General features: G+C 36.6%; 1 protein-coding gene across 2 annotated transcripts in view; it reads left to right on the top strand.

Moving 5' to 3' along the window:
• LOC308623373 (BEN domain-containing protein 6) overlaps positions 1 to 18,083 on the top strand; it is a 137,276-nt gene that overhangs the window by 39,328 nt on the left and 79,865 nt on the right. Inside the window, exon 1 of one of the 2 annotated variants that reach the window (XM_081245656.1) lies at positions 17,466 to 17,741. The exons of the other annotated variant lie outside the window; for it this stretch is intronic. The gene's annotated coding sequence lies outside the window, so the exon portion shown is untranslated. Of the gene's footprint in view, positions 1 to 17,465; positions 17,742 to 18,083 lie in introns of those variants that run through there. 2 annotated transcript variants of the gene reach the window in all.

Here is an 18,083-nt window from a genome sequence, read left to right as displayed (position 1 = left end):
AGACAATTCGTTTAAGAAGTTGTGAGATACACACACACACACACACACACACACACACACACTATGGACTCTTATTCAGCCATAAAAAAGAATGAAATATTGCCATTTGTAGGAACATGGATGGACTTAGAAAATATCATACTAAGTCAGTCAGACAGAGAAATACAAATGTTATATGATAGTTCTTACAGGTGGAATCTAAAAAATAATACAAATGAATTTACATATAGAACAGAAATAGTCTCACAGATATAGAAAACAAACTTATTGTTACCAAAGGGGAAGTGAGGGGAGAGAGCTAAATTAGGAGTATGGGATTAACAAACTACAATACATAAAATAGATAAGCAACAAGGATTTACTGTATAGCACAGGGAAATATATTCAACATCTTATAATTACCTATAATGGAAAATAATCTGAAAATAAATATATTTATAACTGAATCGCTTTGCTGTACACCTGAGACTAACACAATATGGTAAGTCAACTATACTTCAATTTTAAAAGGAAGAATTAGTAATGAAGAAAGTTTTAGTGGTATTATGACTTGACAGTTTTTGAAAGAATTTTGCATGACAGTTGTGGAACTACTTTAGATACATAAATGTGCACACTGTATAAAGTAATCAAAAAAGGATGTTTGGAGGATTCCTTATTAAATAATGCATTTTATTTTATTTTATAAGGAAGAATGCAGAGGTTAGAAAATAAATGTAGATCAGAGTTTCGGAAAAGTGACTTTGTTAGGGCTTGAAATTATAAAATAATTATATTAAATAGTTTTCAAAAGTTATAATTTTAGATATCTAAGTTTTAGAACGCTGGTCTTGACCTAGAACAGTGATTCTCATCCTTGACTAAATATTAGATTCACCTAAAAAGCTTTTTAAAAATATCGATGCCTGGGCCCTACCCAGACCAACTGAATCAGAACATCCTGGGGATGGAGTTCTGGTATTGGTATGTTTTTCAGATCTTTAGCTGATTCTAATGTGCAGCCAGGTTTGAGGATAACTAATCTGGAATGAGGGAATTTCACTTATAATACATTATAAGTAAAATGTTAAATTGTGTATTTATTTTTGGAAACTGATATTAATTACTGCATTTTAAAATAATATGACATTTTAAAATATAAAAATTGACATTACTTTTTCTGAGTCATATGTTGTTAAGCCTTTTAAATTATTATGACATTATTAAAACTCCTTTCTGAAAACAATGTTATATATAAACAGAATAGAATTGAATAATAATCCTTTGAAGGTGAAAGAAGGAAAAATGAAGGTTTCATCATTGTTTATAACAGAAAAAAATTTTACTTTTGCCAGCTAATTGCACTTTCATTGAAAATTATGAGAAGTGGAATTCCATTTACTTATTAGTGTTGTCTGATCAAATCAGCAGAGATCAAGGATATATGGTGATGGCTGTTAAATTCTTTGCACTTGTATCTTGATTTCAACATATTTTTCAGAATCCTGTGTTCTTTTTTCACTAGTACTATAGCAATTATGGTATTAAAAAGTCACAGAGGGGAGTTCCCTGGCAGTCCAGTGGTTAGGACTCGGTGCTTTCACTGCCGTGGGCCAGGGTTCAGTCCCTGACATCTTGCAAGCTGTGTGGAGCGGTCAAAACAAAGTCACGGAATTACTTATTACATTTTTTTAATCAAAAAAATTACAAATTATTCTTTCAAGTTAGTTATTCCAAAAATCTTTCTGATCAAAAGTCAAAAAATTCATTATTCTAATATATATAGTAGTGAAGTCCTAGATACTTTTTTATGATATGTATTTTTTTTTCTCACACTTGTTTGTAATCCTGTCATGGAATTGGAGCACTAAAAAAAAAACTTGCTTCTTGTCATGCTCATAAAATTGTTAATATTTTATTTGGATTGATGAATGGATACTGCAAAGCTGCATTGATTTAAACATTTTTAAAAGCAGAGATCCCAGAAACTTTTTTTTTTTTAATATATTTACTTTATTTTTGGCTGCGTTGGGTCTTCGTTACTGCACGCAGGCTTTCTCTAGTTGTTGTGAGCGGGGGCTGCTGTTCTTTGTGGTGCGTGGGCTTCTCATTGCAGTGGCTTCTCTTGTTGTGGAGCACAGGCTCTAGGCACACAGGCTCAGTAGTTGTGGCTCGTGGGCTTCAGTAGTTGCGGCTCACGGGCTCTAGAGTGCAGGCTCAGTAGTTGTGGCGCATGGGCTTAGTTGCTTTGCGGCATGTAGGATCTTCCCGGGCCAGGGCTCGAACCCGTGTCCCCTGCATTGGCAGGCGGATTCCTAACCACTGCGCCACCAAGGAAGCCCCCAGAAACTTTTTGAAATCAGTCTTTATCATGTGAGTAGCAGAACAGAAAAGGGAAAGGAAAGGGAGATAGCGTTTTGAAATGTGTGTCAGTCATTGAGCCTGTGCCTTTAAATGTGGTAATAAAGGTTGTCCAGAGAAGTGTTTGCATTGAGCCTTTTGACCATTCTTGAACTCAGGAAGGATGCAACAGTTTTGTTAGTTAAAAAACACTCTACAAATGTTGAGGATGTCTGCATGAAATTAGGGGATTGAAATCATTTTGTCATCCTGTGATAAGAGCAAGACCAGGTGGCTCTATTCTGTGGCTTAGGATGTGGGTTTCTTTGGCTGTGCTAGTCTCAGACACTGAGGGAAACAAGTTACATATGCAAAAGGAGCTGTTTTTTTATGGTCCATGTAGCTTGGTAATATAATTATTGGCCATGGGATCTGTTTTATTGACCATTTCATGACAAGCTATGTTCTATTTTGCTTTTTTGGCTGCAGTGTAGATAGGTCATGCTGAGGAATTACAAATATATTGTTTAAGATAGAAGAACTGAGTTTGGCTTTATTCTTATTGTATTTGAATGTCAGATGAATTATTTGCTGTAATGTGTATTTTGAAAATGAAAATTGCCCAATTGAGGGTAGAATGGCGTCTGATGTTTAAGGCAACTTTTTTTGATGCTCTTCAGCAGAATGCCTCATACTGGCAGCTGACTTCATTGCCCCAATTCATAGTGACCCTAGGATCTCAGTCTTGTCCCTTAGTCTTTCTTTTGTTTTAATTTGCTTTTATTCATTGAAAAACAACATTCTCAGTCACTCATTTGTAATGCAAAATCTACTTACTATTTATGAGAAATTTATGGTTCAACCTATATATTAGCTCCTGCAGTCGTCTTTGAACCTCCATTTCCTTATCTTACTATAAACTAGCACGTGGACTGGAAGAGGCATTTTTCCCCTTTGGAGTTTTTCCCCTTTGGAGTAAGTGAGATGAATATTGAATCCTAGGGGAATAAACAGTCAAGATTTCAAAGTCCCTCTTCTTTCCAGACTCATCCTTTTCCCTCCATCCCCGTGCCTAAAATATATCCATTTAAATTTTACCTATTGGGCTTTGATGTAAGATTTCAGTTAAGGACAAGATTCCAGCTGCTTAAAAAAGAAAAGTAGTTTTAAGTCACTGGGCTTGGTCTTTTCTTTTCCTCCCTTCTTCACTATTTCCTCAAAATAAGTCTGTTATTCTAAGATTATTCTAAATATGAGGATGAAATCAAATTGAATTTTCTAGAAATTTAACTTTTGTGATGGATATACTCTTCCATATCGTGTTAACAACAAGTAGATGAATTATATAGAGGATTTTTACGTTTACAAGTCATTGTCTGAGTACATTTTGTATGGTGAAGGATGATTCATGGAAATACATGGTTAGACAGGGTGGGGTTATAGAAAAATCCCCATCTCATGTTAGTACAAAAAAACTAAACCTACTGGAGTGAGTAGTGACTTTTATAAACTATTTTAATTATGGAACTGTGGACTTGGCAAGTCAAACAATATAGTACTTCGTGAATGTTTAGCAATAATTTTTGACCTGTCTCTGGTAACACAAATATACACAGTCATTTTTCATTTAATATTGAATAATGTATTATAGTTCCTACGAAGGTTTAGTCATCAGTTTTCTCTTTATTATTCCATTACTTATTATACTTTATTATCTAAAGTTGTTTAATGAACAACTTTAATGAGAAATATAGTCTAATGTCTATCTCTTGTCCGTGTTAAAATGACATTCTTTTGTCCCGATTAATGTCCTTATTAAGAGGTAATTCATTCAACAAATTTTACTCTATTCCTACCATGCCTGAGGCAGTGTTCTAGCCACTGGGGCTGCAGTTGTGAACAAGATGAAGTTTCTGTTTTCATGAAGCTCACATTTGTAGAGATAGACAGCAAGTAAGTAGATATATGATATATCTGATACTGATAACTCCTAGAAAGAATAATTAAAGCAGGCTAAGGGAATATAATATAATAGAAGTGAATATTTTCAATATGATGGCCAAGAAAGGCCAATCTGAAAGATGATATTTGAGCAGAGATATGAATGATGCCAATTTTGGGGGAAGGAGCACTTCCCATCTTAGGGAATAGTGAAGGTAAAAGCTTTTAAGTGGGAACATATTTTGACTCTTCAAGGAACAGTGAGAGGGCTGTTTGGTAAGGGAAGAAGGAATTTGGTGAATAAGGGCAAAGAAGCCAGACCTTGCAGGCCATGGCTGGAAGTAATGATTTTATTTAAATATATGTTTTTTAATTGGAGGACTTTGATTAGGGGAGAGATGTGTTTGTTTTTAAAAGGCTCAGTCTGGCTGTGGAGGAAGGACATTAGGTGGGACAAAGGTGTAAGCAGAAAAGCCAGGTAGGAGGCTACTATAGTAGCCCACGCTGGAGATGATGGTAGCTTGAAATAGGTCAGTAGCATTTGGAGATGTGAAAAGTGGTCAATTTCTAGAAATATTTTGAAGGTAGTTGGCAAGATATATTAATAGATCAGATGTGGGACGTAAGAAAAAAAGAGTTGATTCTAAGGCTAAAGAATTGGGTGAATGAATATCTATAGTCACAGTAGTACATGTGAAAGAGAATTGGAAGTTTAAGATGTTCAGAAAGCACATCGTGTGCTAACAGTTTGGGGTGCATACATAAATAAAGGTGGGAGACCCCTTAACTTAAGAGCATTGACTCTGATATGGGCAAACTCAGATATCACTCCAAAAGAGTTAGTTCTGCTATAATGCACCATAACATATATGTTGCTAAAAAAAAATCATCATGCTATGCAAAATCACACAGCGAAAGCCACAGGACTTATGAGAAAATGAGATTATGGCACAATATTCAAAACCTTGTCAGTGATATATTTAAAAATTTTTAAATGTTGAATGGTTAACAACTAAATACTGCAGTACATTTGACACTTTACATTGCAAAATACGTTATTCCCTCATGGGAGTGGCTGTGGAAAGGGTTGCAAGATTGTGAGTTTCTTGGAGTGATGGAAGGAAGCTTACTGAAATCTAAAGGGAAGTTGTGACACCAGATGTGAACGGATGTGATTCACACCCCACATGGTGAACTGGTAGCTAGTAGATAAATGTTTGAGGCATGTGCTTTTGGCGTATTCCTACGTGGCCTTGCGTAATGGGGTGCAGTTTTCTGCATTTACCTTATGTTTCTTGTGGATGAACTTGCTCATAAGCAAACACAAAATGTGAGTTGTATTCACACTGTTCCCTACTATATCAATTGCATTGGAATCAATTTACATTTTCAAAATTAAGTGTTACAGCAGAACTAACTGTACCATCTAGTGACCTTTGACACTTTGCATAACTTCTCAGAACCTTGATTTCCTCATACGTAAAACAGGGATAATAGTATTGAACTTTAGTAGGGTTTGGGAGAGGGTTAAATGAACGTATACATGTAAGTTTAGAGTAGAATATGGTATATATTTGTTAAAAATGAGGCACTTTCCTATAACCTCTGTGTAGAAATTGCGCTATCTGAGGAAACTAAAAATGTAAAAAGATATGTTTTTGTGATTTTTATTTCTCTAGTTAGGCATAGATGTAGGAGTATAGATTTAGCTATTTATAGGTGGTTTAAACCTATGCCGGTAATTCAGTTGCTATCAGTAATAATGCCATGCTTTACTATGGGACTACATGGCAGAAAGTGTGTGATTATTGCTTAATTTTCTCTATAATGATAAATTTCTTCATTAAAATAGCATATTTGTTTAACTGCTAACTAATTGACACGATTTCTTTCATCTTCTTTTCTTTTTCCCTTTACTTCCAGTGTCTCAGTTGAGGACTTAATCCTTCATCTTTATGTTTACAAGTCATTGTCTGAGTACATTTTGTATGGTGAATGGAATTGGATTCTTCTGTCTTCTGCCTCTTTCCCTGTCCCTGGTACTAAGATGTACCTTCTTCCTCCATTGCCCCAATTCATCCATCCTCCATACTGCTGACAAAGTGACAAAATGATAAGGTCACTGCCTTGCTCAGAATTCTCTCCTCACCTTCAAGCCATCTCTTCCTATGACACCATACACTGCAGCCATCCTGGATGATCTAGTTCTTCGCCTGTGTTGCTGGAGATGTCTGGAGTGGATCTGTCTGTTCCAGTCCCATCCACCCTTATGTACATCCCTCATACAACAATTACACTATATAATAATTCTTTTCCAATTATGGCCTCATAGATGTCTAAGCCTTTTGTTTTCAGAGATTTTGATTTCTTGTTATCTCTTGGGTCTAGCACGTAGATGTTTGATAAATATTAGGGAATTAAGTGAAGGAAAGAAGGAACAAACATGTAGCCAAATGTAAAGTAAGATTTTAAAACTTGAACACCTGGGTTCAGTGTTAGTAAGTTATTCACATCAGCTTTTATTGTTCATTGTCTAACTTAACTTCTGATTCCTTTATTTTGTACAACCACGACAAAGTATTTTAAATATCTTAGCAGTATAATGTAGGGGTTAAGAAAACAGTCTCTGGCCAGACTGCCTTGGGTAGATTCCTAGCTCAGCCACTTACTAGCTTGAGGACCTTAAGCAATTTACCAAACTTCTCAGTTTCTTGATCTGTAAAATGAGAAGAATAATAGCATTTACCTCATAGGCTTACTGTGATAATTAAATGAACTGCGAGTTGAAAAGTGTTTAGAATTGTAGCTGTTTAGAATGTAAGTCATTCCTACTGTTCTCAAGTATTATGAACCGTCCTGAGAACAGATGCTCCTTTGCCTTTCCTCTCTAGGTACTAGGTTCCTCAAGACATTTTATTTTCTGGCTTTTCCAAGGCTTCAAGGCAAGCTCTGGCAGGCTTTTCACCAGCTCTTGTCTCAGCCAAAGGTTCCAGATGGTATAATTTGCTGTTAAGATTCAAGGACTTTTTCCCTTCTTTCACTGGAGAGCATCTTTCCTCCTGCCCTTCTTTTGATTTCATACATTTATATGTTGGAATTTGTTTTTGTTTTTGTGGTACGCGGACCTCTCACCGTTGTGGTCTCTCCCGTTGCGGAGCACAGGCTCCAGACGCGCAGGCTCAGTGGCCATGGCTCACGGGCCCAGCCACTCCGCGGCATGTGGGATCTTCCCGGACCGGGGCACGCACCCGTGTCCCCTGCATTGGTAGGCGGACTCTCAACCACTGCGCCACCAGGGAAGCCCTATATGTTGGAATTTGATTATCACTGTAGTGTTGGCTAACACCTCTATCACCTTGAATAATTATTATTATTTTGTGTGTGTGTGGTGAAAACACTTAAGGTATAATTTCTTAGCAAGTTCGAGGTCTGTAATACAGTACTGTTGCCTGTAATCACTATGCTGTGCATTTGATGCTATCTACTGATTACAAGTTTTTACCCTTAAACAATATCTCCCCAGTTCCCCTACCCTATACTCTTAAAGTACATTTCCCCAATTCCCCCACCCAAAGCCCCTGGGAATCACCTTCTACTCTGTTTTTACAAGTTTAGCCTTTTTACATTCCACATATTGATAATATTATGTAATATTTGTCTCTGTGTCAGACTTACTTCACTTAGCCTAATACCCTCAAGGTCCATCCAGAACCACCAACGACAGGAATTCTTTCTTTCTCACAGCTGGATAATATTCCGTTGTAATATATGCACCACATCTTCTTTATTCATTCATCCATTGAAAGACACTGGGTTTATTTCCATACCTTGGCTATGGTGAATAATACTGCAGTAAACACAGGAGAGAAGATACCTCTTCAAGATCCTGTTTTTGTTTTCTTTGGATACATATCCAAAAATGGGATTACTGGATCATATATATGATGGTTCTATTTTTAATTTTTGGAGGAACCTCTATACTGTATTCCATAGTGGCTGCACCAGTTTACATTCTCACCAACAGTATACTAGGATTCCCTTTACTCTACACCCTTGCCAACACTTTTTATCTCTTCGTGATGATGCCATTCTAAAAGGTGTGAGGTGCTATCTCATTGTGGTTTTGATTTGCATTTCTATGATGATTACTAATGTTGAGCATCCTTGCATGTACCTGGTGGCCATTTGCAAGTCTTCTTTGGGACTAAGTGTTCATTAAGTTTCTCTGTTCTTTTCAAAATCAGATTGTTTTTATTTGTTATTGGATTGTACACCTTCTTTATATCTTTGGATATTAACCCCTTCTCTGATACATGATTTGTAAATACTTTCTCCCATTCTGTAGGTTGCCTTTTCATTTTCTTGCTTTTAGTATCTCTCATAAGGCAGATCTGCTGGCAACGCATTCTCTCAGTCTTTGTTTATCTGGAGGCGTCTTTGTGAAAAACAGTTTTACTGGCTACAGAATTCTTGGTTGATAATTTTTTTTCTTTTAGCACTTTGAACATGGCATTCCATTGCTTCTTCGCTTCATTGTTTTTTTATGAGAAGTCAGCTGTTAATATTGTATGGAACTACTCATTTCTCTTTTGGTACTTCTAAGATTTTCTCTGTCTTTGGCATATAAAATGTATAGCTATGAATCTCTTTGAGTTTATTCTGTGTGGAGTTTGTGGAGATTGGATGTATTGGTTAATGTTTTTTTATCATTTGGCTTTCAGGCATTATTATTTTAAATATTTTTGTCTTCTGCGTTTTCTCTAACAACTTACGGTACTCTTTTTTTTAGTTATATTGGTATACTTAATGTGCTCTGAGGTTCTGTTAATTTTTTTTTTCAATCATTTTTTCCTTTGTTTTTCAGAATGGATAGTTTCTATAGGTCTAATTCAAATTCACTGAATCTTTCTTTTGAGAGCTCAGATCTGCTGTTGAACCCCTCTGGTGAATTATTCACTTCAATTATTATACTTATCAACACCAGAATTTCCACTGTTTATTAAGTAATATTGCCTTGTAATATTCTATTTAGTAGATCACTGTTGTCATACTTTAGTTCTTTAAACATGGTGAAGCATGTATAGTTCTTTGAATGTATTTATAATAGGTGTTTTGACATCTTTATCTGTTAAATCCAACAGAGGGAGCTTCAATTGATTACTTTTTTCCTGAGTCAGTAGGTTACACTTCCTTGTTTCTTTGTATGTCTCATAATTTCTTTTTGTTGAATACTGGACATGTTAGATAATATTGCATAGCAATTTTAGATTCTGAGTTTTTTCCCCTGAGGTTTGTTGTTACTGTTGTTCTCTTTGTTTGTGTGTTTGGTAATTCTCTAGACTAAATCTTCACCCAAACTGTGAGGCCACTGATCTCTCTGTTTAACTTTTTTTTTGTTTTGTTTTAACTGTCTTTATTTTTAAGCCTCTTCAGTCAGCTATTGGTCAGAGATTGTGATCAAATAGTTGGAGCCAGTAAGGCTTCCTCTGTCTACTTATTGATCTTTTTGTGGTTTGGGGGGTTCAAATTTCGCTGTTTTAAAGTTTCTCCTGGCTCTTATTTTCTGTTGGGCTCTCTTGTGTCTCCTCTGTGTGTTAGCTTAGGTTCTGTCTTCTAAGGATGTATGAGTGGCTTGCACCACTCCATTTTCTGCTGTGCATATATCACCCTCAGTCAGTGTAACATACTTGCTGATCTCATCTAGCCCCATGGCTGTCTCACCTTCCAGAATTACCTGTTAAATCCCTTGCTTGCCTGACAGTCTGTTGCTTGCCTAAAAAAGAACAATACTTCAAACTAGTGGAGGCTGTGGCCTTCCCTCTTCATGTGCCACTAAAATCACCATTTTCACTGACAACATTTTAAATCAAGTGAGCTCCTCCTCAACAGCAGCAGGTGAACTTCCAGTTATTCATCTTGTCTTGCCCTAATTGAACTACTGTGTATACAGAGCTGAGAGCTTGTTAGAACCCTCAGGAAAATCACCACAGGCTTGTGCTTTTCTTACTTATAGTTCAGTGATTTTTACGAACAACCACTTCTCAGTTTGTTGTAAGCCTATGGTCAATGTTCTGAGTGCTGAAATGGTTGTTTTTGACACTTCTGTTAAGCTGTATAATTTTTTGGGGAATGGCAGAAGACTTGTCCTCCCATCATGCAGGAGTGAATCTGCATTAGCTTTTTAACCAAGTATGTGGTGCAATTTATTTTCAGGCCTAAAATGATTCAAATATGATAGATAATCTGAAATTCAGGTTTGTGTGTCTGTCCTCTCCTGCTCTCTGAATATTGAATATTGGAAAGAAAATTTCCACTAGGGAAGAAAAGAGTCTGTTAATTCACATTTCAAAACAATTTTTGAAGTTAGGACTGCAAGAGACTAAATATCTGCGTTGAAGATCTGAACAAGTTGTATGGAGTATTAGCAAGAAGAAAAGATGTTTGTATCAAATCATTTGTTCCTCAAATTTAGAAAGTTTATACTGCCTCCTCAATCTGAGTGAGTCCTGCAGGCTGAGCAATTAAGTAGACTTGGGCTGAAAGTAAACAGATGAAGATTCTAACTACTAATTGTGTATGTGTGTTTACTTTTTTTTTTTAACATCTTTATTGGAGTATAATTGCTTTACAATGGTGTGTTACTTTCTGCTGTATAACACAGTGAATCAGCTATACATAAACATATATCCCAATTTCCCTTCCCTCTTTCATGTCCCTCCCACCCTCCATATCCCACCCCTCCCGGTGGTCACAAAGCACTGAGCTGATCTCCCTGTGCTATGTGGCTGCTTCCCACTAGCTATCTACTTTACATTTGGTAGTGTATATATATCCATGCCACTCTCGCACTTCATCCCAGCTTACCCTTCCCCCTCCCCACGTCCTCAAGTCCATTCTCTACATCTATGTTTTTATTCCTGTCCTGCCCGTAGGTTCTTCAGAACCTTTTTTTTTTTTTTAGATTCCATATATATGTGTTAGCATGCACTATTTGTTTTTCTCTTTCTGACTTACTTCACTCTGTATGACAGTTTTTAGGTCCATCCACTTCACTACAAATAACTCAGTTTCGTTTCTTTATGGCTGAGTAATATTCCATTGTATATATGTGTCACATCTTCTTTATCCATTCATTTGTTGATGGACACTTAGGTCGCTTCCATGTCCTGGCTATTGTAAATAGAGCTGCAATGAACATTGTGGTACATGACTCTTTCTGAATTATGGTTTTCTCTGGGTATATGCCCAGTAGTGGGATTGCTGGGTCAAATGGTAGTTCTATTTTTAGTTTTTTAAGGAACCTCCATACTGTTCTGCATAATGGCTGTATCAATTTACATTCCCACTAACAGTGCAAGAGTGTTGCCTTTTCTCCACACCCTCTCCAGCATTTATTGTTTGTAGATTTTTTGATGATGGCCATTCTGACCGGTGTGAGGTGATACCTCACTGTAGTTTTGATTTGCATTTCTCTCATGATTACTGATGTTGAGCATCCTTTCATGTGTTTGTTGGCAATCTGTATATCTTCTTTGGAGAAATGTCTATTTAGATCTTCTGCCCATTTTTGGACTGGGTTGTTTGTTTTTTTCATATTGAGATGCCTGAGCTGCCTCTGTATTTTGGAGATTAATCCTTTGTCAGTTGCTTAATTTGCAAATATTTTCTCCCATTCTGAGGGTTGTCTTTTCATTTTGTTTATGGTTTCCTTTGCTGTGCAAAAGCTTTTAAGTTTCATTAGGTCCCATTTGTTTATTTTTGTTTTCATTTCCAATCTCTAGGAGGTGGGTCAAAAGCGATCTTGCTGTGATGTATGTCATAGAATGTTCTGCCTATGTTTTCCTCTAAGAGTTTTATAGTGTCTGGCCTTACATTTAGGTCCTTAATCCATTTTGAGTTTATTTTTGTGTATGGTGTTAGGGAGTGTTCTAATTTCATTCTTTTACATGTAGCTGTACAGTTTTCCCAGCACCATTTATTGGAAGAGGCTGTCTTTTCTCCATTGTATGTTCTTGCCTCCTTTGTCATAAATTAGGTGACCATATATGCATGGATTTATCTCTGGGCTTTCTATCCTGTTCCATTGATCTGTATTTCTGTTTTTGTGCCAGTACCATATTGTCTTGATTACTGTAGCTTTGTAGTATAGTCTGAAGTCAGGGAGCCTGATTCCTCCAGCTCTATTTTTCTTTCTCATGATTGCCTTGGCTATGGGGGGGTCTTTTGTGTTTCTATACAAATTGTGAAATTTTTTGTTCTAGTTCTGTGAAAAATGCTGTTGGTAGTTTGATAGGGATTGCATTGAATCCGTAGGTTGCTTTGGGTAGTATAGTCATTTTCACAATGTTGATTCTTCTGATCCAAGAACATGGTATATCTCTCCATCTGTTTGTATTGTCTTTAATTTCTTTTATCATTGTCTCATAGTTTTCTGCATACAGGTCTTTTGTCTCCTTAGGTAGGTTTATTCCTAGATATTTTATTCTTTTTGTTGCCATGGTAAATGGGACTGTTTCCTTAATTTCTCTTTCAGATTTTTCATCATTAGTGTATAGGAATGCAAGAGATTTCTGTGCATTTTGTATCCTGCTACTTTACCAGATTCATTGATTACCTCTAGTAGTTTTCTCATAACATCTTTGGGATTCTCTATGTATAGTTTCATGTCATCTGCAAACAGTGACAGCTTTACTTCTTCTTTTCTGATTTGGATTCCTTTTATTTCTTTTTCTTCTCTGATTGCTGTGGCTAAAACTTCCAAAACTATGTTGAATAATAGTGGTGAAAGTGGGCAACCTTTTCTTGTTCCTGATCTTAGTGGAAATGGTTTCAGTTTTTCACCATTGAGAATGATGTTGGCTGTGGGCTTTTCATATATGCCCTTTATTATATTCAGGTTAGTTCCCTCTCTGCCTACTTTCTGGAGTGTTTTTATCATAAATGGGTGTTGAATTTTGGCAAAAGCTTTTTCTGCATCTATTGAGATGATCATATGGTTTTTCTCCTTCAATTTGTTAATATGGTTTGTCACATTGATTGATTTGCATATATTGAAGAATCCTTGCATTCCTGGGATAAACCCCACTTGTTCATGGTGTCTGATCCTTTTAATGTGCTGTTGGATTCTGTTTGCTAGTATTTTGTTGAGGATTTTTGCATCTATGTTCATCAGTGATATTGGCCTGTAGTTTTCTTTCTTTGTGACATCTTTGTCTGGTTTTGGTATCAGGGTGATGGTGGCCTCTTAGAATGAGTTTGGTAGTGTTTCTCCCTCTGCTGTATATTGGAAGAGTTTGAGAAGTATAGGTGTTAGCTCTTCTCTAAATGTTTGATAGAATTTGCCTGTGAAGCCATCTGGTCCTGGGCTTTTGTTGTTGGAAGCTTTTTCTTTTTTAATTTTGTGGTACGCAGGCCTCTCACTGTTGTGGCCTCTCCCGTTGCGGAGCACAGGCTCCAGATGCTCAGGCCCAGCGGCCATGGCTCACGGGCCCAGCAACTCCGCGGCATGTGGGATCTTCCCAGACCGGGGCATGAACCCATGTCTCCTACATCAGCAGGCGGACTCTCAACCACTGCGCCACCAGGGAACCCCCTGTTCGAAGATTTTTAATCACAGTCTTAATTTCAGTGCTTGTGATTGGTCTGTTGATATTTTCTATTCCTTCCTGGTTCAGGCTCGGAAGGTTTTGCTTTTCTAAGAATTTGTCCATTTCTTCCAGGTTGTCCATTTTATTGGCATATGGTTGCTTGTAGTAATCTCTCTTGATCCTTTGTATTTCTGCAGTGTCAGTTGTTACTTCTCCTTTTTCATTTCTAAGTCTATTGATTTGAGTCTTCTCCCTTTTTTTCTTGATGAGTATGGCTAGTGGTTTATCAATTTTGTTTATCTTCTCAAAGAACCAGCTTTTAGTTTTATTGATCTTTGCTATTGTTTCCTTCATTTATTTTTCATTTATTTCTGATCTGATTTTTATGATTTCTTTCCTTCTGCTAACTTTGAGGTTTTTTTGTTCTTCTTTCTCTGATTGCTTTAGGTGTAAGCTTAGGTTGTTTATTTGAGATGTTTCTTGTTTCTTGAGGTAGGATTGTATTGCTATAAACTTCCCTCTTAGAACTGCTTTTGATGCATCCCATAGGTTTTGGGTCATCGTGTTTTCGTTGTCATATGTTTCTAGATATTTTGTGATTTCCTCTTTGATTTCTTCAGTGATCTCTCGGTATTTAGTAGTGTATTGTTTAACCTCCATGTGTCTGTATTTTTTACAGATTTTTTTCTTTAATTGATATCTAGTCTCATAACATTGTGATCGGAAAAGATACTTGATACGATTTCAGTTTTCTTAAATTTACCAAGGCTTGATTTGTGACCCAAGATATGATCTATCCTGGAGAATGTTCCATGAGCACTTGAGAAGAAAGTGTATTCTGTTGTTTTGGATGGAATGTCCTATATATATCCATTAAGTCCATCTTGTTTAATGTATCATTTAAAGCTTGTTTTTTCTTATTTATTTTCATTTTGGATGGTCTGTACATTGGTGAAAATGGAGTGTTAAAGTACCCTACTATGATTGTGTTACTGTTGATTTCCCCTTTTATGGCTGTTGGCATTTGCTTTAATTATTGAGGTGCTCCTATGTTGGGTGCATAAGTATTTACAATTGTTATATCTTCTTCTTGGATTGATCCCTTGATCATTATGTGGTGTCCTTCTTTGTCTCTTGTAATAGTCTTTATTTTAAAGTCTATTTTGTCTGATATGAGAATTGCTACTCTGCTTTCTTTTGATTTCATTTGCATTGAATATCTTTTTCCATCCCCTCACTTTCAGTCTGTATGTTCCCTAGGTCTGAAATGGGTCTCTTGTAGACAGCATATATATGGGTCTTGTTTTTGTATCCATTCAGCCAGTCTATGTCTGTTAGTTGGAGCATTTAATCCATTTACATTTAAGGTAGTTATCGATATATGTGTTCTTATTAACCATTTTCTTAATTGTTTTGGGTTTGTTATTGTAGGTCTTTTCTTTCTCTTGTGTTTCCTCCCTAGAGAAGTTCTTTTAGGATTTGTTGTAAAGCTGGTTTGGTGGTGCTGAATTCTCTTAGCATTTAATTTCTGTGTCGAGTCTGAATGAGATCCTTGCTGGGTACAGTAATCTTGGTTGTAGGTTTTTCTCTTTCATCACTTTAAGTATGTTCTGCCACTCCCTTCTGGCTTGCAGAGTTTCTGTTGCAAGATCAGATGTTAACCTTATGGGAATTCCCTTGTATGTTATTTGTTGCTTTTCCCTTGCTGCTTTTAATATGTTTTCTTTGTATTTAATTTTTGATAGTTTGATTAATATGTGTCTTGGCGTGTTTCTCCTTGGATTTATCCTGTATGGGGCTCTCTGTGCTTTCTGGAGTTGATTCACGCTTTCCTTTCTCATATTAGGGGAGTTTTCAACTATAATCTCTTCAAATATTTTCTCAGTCCCTTTCTTTTTCTCTTCTTCTTCTGGGACTCCTGAATTCGAATGTTGGTGCATTTAATGTTGTCCCAGAGGTCTCTGACACTGTCGTCAGTTCTTTTCATTCCTTTTTCTTTATTCTGTTCTGCAGTAGTGATTTCCACTATTTTATATTTCAGGTCACTTATCCATTCTTCTGCCTCAGTTATTCTGCTATTGATCCCTTCTAGAGTATTTTTAATTTCATTTATTGTGTTGTTCATCGTTGCTTGTTTCATCTTTAGTTCTTCTTAGTCCCTGTTAAATGTTTCTTGCATTTTCTGTATTCTATTTCCAAGATTTTGTATCATCTTTACTATCATTACTCTGAATTCTTTTTCAGGTAGACTGCCTATTTCCTCTTCATTTGTTTGGTCTGGTGGGTTTTTACCTTGCTCCTTCATCTGCTGTGTTTTTTTCTGTCTTCTCATTTTGCTTATCTTACTGTGTTTGGGGTCTCCTTTTTGCAGGCTGCAGGTTCGTAGTTCCCGTTGTTTTTGGTGTCTATCCCCAGTGAGTAAGGTTGGTTTAGTGGGTTGTTTGGGCTTCCTGGTGGAGGGGACTGGTGCCCGTGTTCTGGTGGGTGAGGCTGGATCTTGTCATTCTGGTGGGCAGGACCATGTCCGGTGTTGTGTTTTGGGGTGTCTGTGAACTTATTATGATTTTAGGCAGCCTCTCTGCTAACGGGTGGGGTTGTATTCCTGTCTTGCTAGTTGTTTGGCATAGGGTGTCCAACACTGTAGCTTGCTAGTTGTTGAGTGAAGAAGCTGGGTCTTAGCAGTGACATGTAGATCTCCGAGAGAGCTTTCACTGTTTAATATTATGTGGGGCCAGGAGGTCTCTGGTGGACCAATGTCCTGAACTCGGCTCTCCCACCTCAGAGGCTTAGGCCTGACACCCGGCTGGAGCACCAGGACTATGATTGTGGAGGCTTGGTGAATCCAAAATCTGATGTAGTAGGCCAGCAGGCCGGAGACTCTGGGAAGAGTTGCAGCCCAAACGACGGCTGCTGCAGAATCCCCAGTGTGTTTACTTTTAAGAGACTTCTCTCCCTCACCCCTTTATTATCCATGAGACTTTTAAGTCTCACTTTTCTTTTTTGTAAAGGGATGATAATAATAATATCATTTTCATATTCTCTGAGGATTGAAGTACATTGTTTCTATTATTGTTACAGTTTTATTAATTTCTAGGCTGACACTTCTCTAGGCAAAGTGTTGAATAATTTTGAAAAGCAAAGAAAATTTTGTGTAAGAAAATAATTACTGCCTAAATTTACTTTTGTCAATTCAGGTGCATTGTTTTACATTCTATCTGAAAATTTATTTTTGTGAATTCAGATGGGTCGTTCTCCATTAGGTTGTTCCAAAGCATAGTGTGCTAGTATATTTGGATTGGGGTTTTTTTTCCTATGAACAATCACCAATGAAAAATGAAATGCTAATTTGATAAATCTTTTGTAGAATTATAACAATTTTCAGTCAATGTTTAACACACTTTATTTCAGATAATTTAATATGTAAAATGCATTGGTCTCAGGAGAGGTCCAGAGGTCAAAGAGAAATGTAAGAATGTGCAAAAAAAAAAAAGGAGGATTGTTTTTCTATTCTGTTCTGACCTTTATTTCCTTGGCTGGACTTTGGAGTAGGCTATCAGGTATACGTTTAAAGTAGGTGAAATCCCTGGCTTTATTTTCTGCTTTTGTTACTGGTTTAATATGGAGATAGCCATGGAACCGTTTGAAGTCATCTTTTGCAGCAATTTTGAATGGGAAAATAGAATTGAAAAAGACCTTACTATTATCTGACAGCCTGTTTGTGTATCAAAGTTAATGAGAGGTTTGCAAATAGTCTGAAGAGGCAAAACTTCCTACCTCTCAGTTTGGACTGCTTCCACAGAATACAGTGATCCAATTTTAGAGGAGATTTGGAATTGCCAGTACCTAGGACTGGAAAATAAATCCAACATTGTTCCAACCAGCCTGAAACGTCTGGTCAGTATAATTACACTGAAATAATACTTAACTAAAGCTGTAATTTACTTGTTCTTCTATATTTCACATTGCTTCTTGGGAGTAATATTTATTCTGTATGCTTAGCTAAATTACAATTGTTAAAAAGTAATGAGTTAAGAATGGTATTTGATTTTGTTCTTTGCTCATATTTTTATATTGACATTCAGATCTTCCAGCAATATGAAAATATTTTTATAAATGATGTAAGGTTATAGGCTAAGTTCTTTTTCTCCCAGATTGCTAGTCAGTTTATTAGTAACACTAACTGAATAATCCATTCTTTCCTCATTGACTTGAGAATACATGTATTGTTCTTACATA

The sequence above is a fragment of the Mesoplodon bidens genome (genome assembly GCF_964165515.1).
Source record: "Mesoplodon bidens genome assembly, chromosome: 10".
Lineage (NCBI taxonomy): Eukaryota > Metazoa > Chordata > Mammalia > Artiodactyla > Ziphiidae > Mesoplodon > Mesoplodon bidens.
This window is presented reverse-complemented; position numbering and strand designations above follow the sequence as displayed.